Here is a 7,981-nt window from a genome sequence, read left to right as displayed (position 1 = left end):
GGCGCAACTGGAACTCTCCTACACTGCTGGTAGGAGTGAGAATTGGTACAACCGCTCGGGAAAGCATTTGTCACTCTCTACTAACACTGAGCACACGAGAGAGCCATTCAACTCCCAGGTGTGCACCCAACAGAAGCACGTACACATGTTCACCAAATGTATACAAGAGTGTTCATAGCAGTGCTTGTTGTAATGGCTGAAAACAGGAACCTGCCCAAATTCCCATCAACAGTAAGACAGGCGACAACAAGGTCCTACTGTATAGCACAGGGAACTATATTCAGTATCTTGTAATAAGCCATAGTGGAAAAGAATATGAAAAAGTACATATATATGTACATATATATACACATGGCTGAATCACTGTGCTGTACACCAGAAACTAACACAACACTGTAAATCAACTATACTTCAGTCTAAAAAAAAAAACCAAAACAGTAAGACAGGTAAATAGATAGTAAATTATTCACGCAATGGAAAAAGTAACAACTGCACACAACATGTATGAATCTTCCAAACAATGTTGAGTGAAAGAACCCAGGCACAAAGCGTACATACTATGTGATATCCTTGATATGAGGTTCAGACAAAACTAATCTTAAAAAAAAGGAAAAAAATGTTAAAAAGCAGCTTTCACTGCTGAGGGCCCAGATTCAGTCCCTGGTTGGGGGACTAAGATCCCACAAGCCGTGTGGCTCAGCTGAAAAAAAAAACAAACCCTGATCTTAGGTATTAGAAGTCCAGATACTGGTAACCCGCAGCGGGTAGTGGCTGTAGGAGGGCAGTAGGGGTATCCTGGGGTTTCCAGTAAGGATCTGTTTCTTGATCCGGGCACTCATTGCTCAGATATATTCACTCTCTGAAAGGTTATTGTTTTTTTTTAAATACTGGGTCTTACTCCTATTCTTTTTTTTTTTTTTTTCAAATTTATTTTTTATTTATTTTTGGCTGCATTGGGTCTTTGTTGCTGCACACGGGCTTTCTCCAGTTGCGGCGAGCGGGGGCTACTCTTTGTTGCGGTGCATGGGCTTCTCATTGCAGTGGCTTCTCTTGTTGCAGAGCATGGGCTCTAGGGCACCAGGGCTTCAGTAGTTGCAGCACGCAGGCTCAGGAGTTGTGGCTCACGGGATTTGTTGCTCTGTGGCGTGTGGGATCTTCCCGAACCAAGGCTCGAACCCGTGTCCCCTGCATTGGCAGGTGGATTCTTAACCACTGCGCCACCAGGGAAGTCCCTATGAAACATTTTTGAGTCAAACAATTGTGATGTGTGCTCTTTTCTATATGAATATTACTCTTGAATAAAATTTCCATTAAGCTTTAAAAAGATGATCCTTGTAAGTTTCTAACTCTGATTTCCACCAAACTATAAGCTTCCCCAGGACAGGGACAGTACTAGGTCCAGCCTTGTGTTTTCAGAGCCTAGCCTTGGACACAACACATAAACTGGACTCAGTAAACCTTTGAAATGATTTGCACTCAAGTGCAAGGGGAAGACACAGCCGGGCTCTGCTGAGGCTTCCCATGTTGTTTCCAGCCCAATCCTCTCTCCTAAGTTCTCAATCCCAGTGTCCTCCTCCACATCTCTCCCTGATTGACCACAGGTGCTTTGCTTTCAATGTATCCCAAGCCGGACTCTGCATCACCCCTCAAGCCTGGTTCTCCCCTGTGTCCTCCGTCCGGGACTCGAGAATGTGCATCCAGTAGCACGGTGTCTGACTCCCAATATCAACCAAGGAGAGCATCGCACCCCTGTGCCCACATTAGCTCCATCTCCCTACCAGGACACAATTTCTGGCCCAGCACTTCTTGGATCTTGGATCTTGTGAAACAGGCCTCCTCCCCTTCTCCAGTCTCTCCGGTTTCCATTTAGGTTCCTCTCTGTCTGTTCCTCCAAGAGGCCACTGTCTGAACCACTTCCTGAATCTGGTGAGTCTGCATCTTCTCCTCTCCCCGGGGGTTGTAAGCTCCCTCTGGCCACTGTATAAAGTGCCTCAAGACCCAGCTACCAGGTCCAGTAGTATTCAAGGCCCAGCTTTCAGCACGAAGCCTTCTTCAACCCTGTCCTATCATCCTGGGGAAGAGTCTTTTTTTTTTTTTTAATATTTATTTATTTATTTGCATTGGGTCTTAGTTGCAGCAGGCAGGCTCACCGGCTCCTTAGTAGCAGCTTGTCAGTTCCTTAGTTGTGGCATGAGAACTCTTACTTGCGGCATGCATGTGGGATTTAGTTCCCAGACCAGGGATCAAACCCGGGCCCCCTGCACTGGGACCGCAGAGTCTTAACCACTGTGCCACCATGGAAGTCCCCTGGGGAAGATTCTGGAACTCCCTCCTCTGGAACCCCACAGACCTCATTCATCTCTCCACTGTAGTTTTTTATTTTTTAAAGATTGATTGATTGATTGATTGATTGATTGCTATGTTGGGTCTTCGTTTCTATGCTAGGGCTTTCTCTAGTTGCAGCAAGCGGGGGCCACCCTTCATCGCGGAGCACGGGCCTCTCACTATCGTGGCCTCTCTTGTTGCAGAGCACAGGCTCCAGACGCACAGGCTCAGTAGTTGTGGCTCACGGGCCCAGTTGCTCCGCGGCATGTGGGATCTTCCCAGACCAGGGCTCGAACCCGTGTCCCCTGCATTGGCAGGCAGATTCTCAACCACTGCGCCACCAGGGAAGCCCCATCCACTGTAGTTTTAATCACAGGGCCTAGAGGCTGTCTAACCTGTCTTAGTGAAGGCAGAGGAGGGCAGCTATTAAAATTGTAAGCCCCTAACCCGCCTACATTGTTGGTAGGGATGTAAATTGGTGCAGCCACTATAGGGAGCAGTATGTAGGTTCCTTAAAAAACTAAAAATAGAGTTACCATATGATCCTGCAATCCCACTCCTGGGCATATATCCAAAGAAAACTCTAATTCAAAAAGATACATGCACCCCAATGTTCACAGCAGCACTATTTACAGTAGCTAAGACATGGAAACAACCTAAATGTCCATCGACAGTTGAATGAATCAAGAAGATGTGGTATTCATATACAATGGAATATTACTCGGCCATAAAAAAGAATGAAATAATGCCATTTGTAACAGCATGGATGGACTGAGAGATTATCATACTAAGTGAAGAAAGTCAGACAGAGAAAGACAAATACCATATGATATCACTTACATGTGGAATCTAAAATATGACACAAATGAACTTACCTGTGAAACAGAAACAGACTCAGTTATAGAGAACAGACTTGTGGTTGCTGGGAAGGGGGGGGTGGAAGAGGGGAGGGGATGGACTGGGAGCTTGGGATTAGCAGATGCAAACTATTATATACAGAATGGATAAATAACAAGGTCCTACTGTCCAGCACAGGGAACTATATTAAATATCTTGTAATAAGCCATAATGGAAAAGAAAAAAATTGTAAGCCCTTTCCTAATAACCAAAAAAATGGAAAAAATCCAAATATCTATCAATGGATGAATGAACAAACAAACTGTGATCCATCCATACAATGGCATATCATTCGGCCATAGAAGCACGGATACACTTTACGACATGGATGAACCTCAAAAATATGCTAAATGAAAGATGCAAGACACAAATGGTCACATATTGTAAAATTCCATTTCTATGAAACATCCAAAATAGGTAAATCCATAGAGACTGAAAGCAGATTAGGGTCTGCCGGGGGCTTTGGGGAGGAGGAACTGGAGAGTAAGTGTTTAATGGGTACGGAGTTTCTTTTTGGGGTGATGGGAAATGTTTTGGAACTAGATAGAGGTGTTGGTTACAAAACATTGTGCATATACTAAATGCCACTAAATTGTTCACTTTAAAATGGTTAATTTTATGTCATGAGAATTTCTCCTTTATTAAAATAATAATGATAATGCTAATAACAGTAATGTAAAGTCCTTCCACCAGGATTCAAGCACCTGCCTCACCAATTAACCTCTTGCTACTGCCACTTGCTCACGCGTCAAATGGGGATGACAACATTCCTTAGCTCATTTTGTTGTTTTGAGAATTCAGTGAATTCATGCCCACAGGCATGGTGCAGTGCCCTGCGCTTGGTGAGCCCGCAGTGACTGTCACCTGCAGGTGGCTGGTCACAGCGCACCCAGCCGAACACTGCCCAGGTAATCATTAAACTTACTCAACAGCCGCTAGGTTTGAAGCTGTAAATGTGTGGCATCAAGTGGGTGTTTCTGTGGTCATGGGTAAAGGATGTTGACATGCAAGTTAGCGAAGCAGAAGTATGAGGCTTATTTCAAGTCTTCGTGGTCAGGGTTCTGTTTCGATTCCCCCCCTCTTTCTTCACCAGTTCCCACTGAGTCAACAACTCCCTGATCTGTCCCCTCTTCTCTATCCCAGCCTGGCCTCTCTCCCCTGATCGTTAAAACACCGTCCTCCTCAAAAATCTGGGCTCCGGTGTCACCCCATCCAGCCCATCACCACCACCAGCAGCAGAGGGAGTGAATACGCAGCTCCAACTCTGTCCCTCCCCTCCTAAATGTCCTTCCATGCCTGCCCCTTTCCCTCAAGAGGAAGTATCAACTTCAGTGAGAGTTATTCAAGAACTTTCACACTCACACCTTCATCTACCCTTGGCGCTCCCCGGTGGTCTAGTGGTTAGGATTTGGCGCTCTCATCTACCCTAACCACACCCCCTTTTAGCCACCACTTCACACACCTTAGCCACATCCCTGAAGATCTCATACCCCTTCCTGTCTCTCCAACCTTCATTCATATGGTCCCATCCCACTATAATATTGTCCCCTTTCTCCATCTTTGCGATACGTGCTTATCCTTTGAGATCTGGCTCAAATATCACCTCCTCAAACAAGCTATCAATACATTCCCTGCTTTACCCCGCCCCCACCCCTGCACTTTCCCGTGGGTGGATTAGAGCACGGTTTATCAACCTCAGCACTATTGATATCTGGGCATTTGGGGGCTGAATGATTCTTTGTTGTGCGGGTGTGTCTTGTGCATTGTAGGATGTCAAGGAGCACCTCTGATCTCTATCCATGAGATGTCAGTAGCTTCCCCTGACCAGTTTTGACAACCAAAAATGTCTCCAAACATTACCAAATGCCCGTGGGAGAGCAAAAAGTCCCCCACCCCCCAGCAGCACAACTGGGTTAGAGCCTCCCTCCTCTGCACTCACACAGAAACTTCAGTGGAAGGACAAACTTTCCCCAGTTCTTCTTTTCAAAGTCACCACAAACACCATTTCCTCACTCCTGGAAAAGTTTCAAAACAATTAAGTGCATTTCAGTTCCTTTGCATCGCATTCATGAGAGGAGGCTTGGGAAATTCCTACATTTGCTCCTCATTTCTTTGTTCCCCAAACTTCTTTTTGTTGTTGTTCCCAATCTGCATTCTACCATACACTGAGAATAACAAGAGGAAGAAGATACAGTTTCTGCCTCAGAGGAGTTCAAGTTCATGGGGTAAGGTTTGGGAAAGGAACAAAAATACGTAACCTATTAAAACACAGTGTGATGAGGTTCCTTTCAAGATGGACATAGGGTATTAAGAGAAAAGCAGGAGTTGGCCAAGCAGAGAAAACGAAAAGCAGCCCAGATAGTAATAACATCAGGTATAAAACAAGGACGTGGGAGAGGATCTGGCAGCTGTTTGGGCAAGAGTGATCAGTGTGCAGTAGTGAAACCTGGGGTAAAGGAGACAAGGTGAGGTCACATCCCTAGAAACTTTGACTGGTCTCTGCTCTCCAAAGACTTTGTGGCCATGTTGAGGAGGCTGGACTTCATCCTTCAGTCTGTCACACAAAAAACAAATCTGGATTACGATAAAAAGAGAGTTTGTTCAAAAGGATTATTGCAATAAGGGGAATGGGATTATTGCAACAGGGAAAAGGAAACTTCTCTTTGTTAAAAAACAAGTCTTAATAAAGTTTAAAATATGGAAATCAGACAAAGCATCCCTTCCGATCACAGTGGAATAAAACTAGAAATCGATAACAGAAAGGAAACTGGAAAACTCACAAATATGTGGAAATTAAACAGCACGCTCTTCAACAATCAAGAGTCCAAGAAGAAGTCACTGGGGAAATTAGAAAATACCTTGGGACAAATGAAAACCAAAACACATACCAAAATTTATGGGATGCTGTCAAAGCAGTGCTAAAAGAAAAATTTATAGCTGTAGATGCTTACATTGAAAAAGAAGAAAGGTTTCAAACAAACCACATAATTTTACAGATTAAGAAGCTAGAAAAATAAAACAAAACTAAACCTAAAGCTGGCAGAAGGAAATAAATAATAAAGATTAGAATGGAGATAAATGAATAGAAAAGCAATAGAAGAAATCAACAAAACTAAAAGTTGATTCTTTGAAAAGATCAACAAGACTGACCAACTTTTTTTTTTTTTTTTTAATTATTCACTTATTTATTTATGGCTGTGTTGGGTCTTTGTTTCTGTGCGAGGGCTTTCTCTAGTTGCGGCAAGCAGGGGCCACTCTTCATCGCGGTGCGCGGGCCTCTCACTGTCGCGGCCTCTCTTGTTGCGGAGCACAGGCTCCAGACGCGCAGGTTCAGCGGCTGTGGCCCACGGGCCCAGTTGCTCCGCGGCATGTGGGATCTTCCCAGACCAGGGCTCGAACCCGTGTGCCTTGCATTGGCAGGCAGACTCTCAACCACTGCGCCACCAGGGAAGCCCCAACTTTTTAAAATATAAATTTATTTATTTTATTTTTGGCTGTGCTGGGTCCTCGTTGCTGCGCGTGGGCTTTCTCTAGTCGCGGTGAGTGGGGGCTACTCTTCGTCGCAGTGCGTGGGCTTCTCATTGTGGTGGCTTCTCTAGCTGCAGAGCATGGGTTCTAGGCATGCGGGCTTCAGTAGTTGTGGCTCACAGGCTCAGTAGTTGTGGCTCGCGGGCTCTAGAGCGCAGGCTCAGTAGTTGTGGCGCACAGGATTAGTTGCTCCGCGGCATGTGGGATCTTCCCGGACCAGGGCTCGAACCCGTGTCCCCTGCATTGGCAGCCGGATTCTTAACCACTGTACCACCAGGGAAGTACAAGACTGACCAACTTTTAACTAGATCAACTAAGAATGAAAGAGAAAAGACTCAAATTACAAAAATCAGAAATGAAAGTGAGAATATTACTACTGATTCTACAAAAATAAAAAAAAAGATTATAAGAGTACTATTAACAATTGTATAGCAACAAATTGGGTAACCCAGATGAATGGACAAATTCCTAGAAACACACAATCTACTAAGACTAAATCATGAAGAAATAGAAAGTCTGAATAGACCTGTAACTAGTAATAAGATTGAACCAGTAATTTAAAACCTCACAACAAAGAAAAGCTCAGGACCAGATGGCTTCATGAATGAATTCTACTAAACATTTAAAGAAGAATTAACACCAATCTTTATTAAACTCTTCCAAAAAATCAAAGAGGAGGGAACACTTCCTAACTCATTCTTTGAGGCCAATGCTACCCTGATACCAAAGCCAGACAAAGAGACTACAAGAAAATAAAACCACAGGCCAATATTCCTTAGATATGACAGCGAAACAGAGACAACAAAAGAAAAGTGAAAAAATTGGACTTCACCAAAATTAAAAACATTTGTGTATCTAGTAACATTATCAACATAGTGAAAAGGCAACACCCAGAATGGGAGAAAATATTTGCAAATCATATCTCTGAAAAAGGGTTAACATCTACAAGATATAAAGAGCTCCTACAACTCAACAAATACAAATAATCCAATTTTTAAAATGTCAAAGACTTGAAAAGACGTTTCTCCAAAGAAGATATAAAAGTAATAATGAGATATTACTTCATACCTATTAGGATGGCTATTACCAAAGAAAGAAAAAATAAGGTTGATGAAGTTTCAGAGAAATTGGAACCCTTGTGCATTGCTGGTGAGAATGTAAAATGTTGAAGCCACTGTGGAAAACAGTCTGAAGGATCCTCAAAAAATTACACATAGAATGACCATATGAT

This window comes from Balaenoptera ricei, chromosome 19 (assembly GCF_028023285.1).
Source record: "Balaenoptera ricei isolate mBalRic1 chromosome 19, mBalRic1.hap2, whole genome shotgun sequence".
Classification (NCBI taxonomy): domain Eukaryota; kingdom Metazoa; phylum Chordata; class Mammalia; order Artiodactyla; family Balaenopteridae; genus Balaenoptera; species Balaenoptera ricei.
This window is presented reverse-complemented; position numbering follows the sequence as displayed.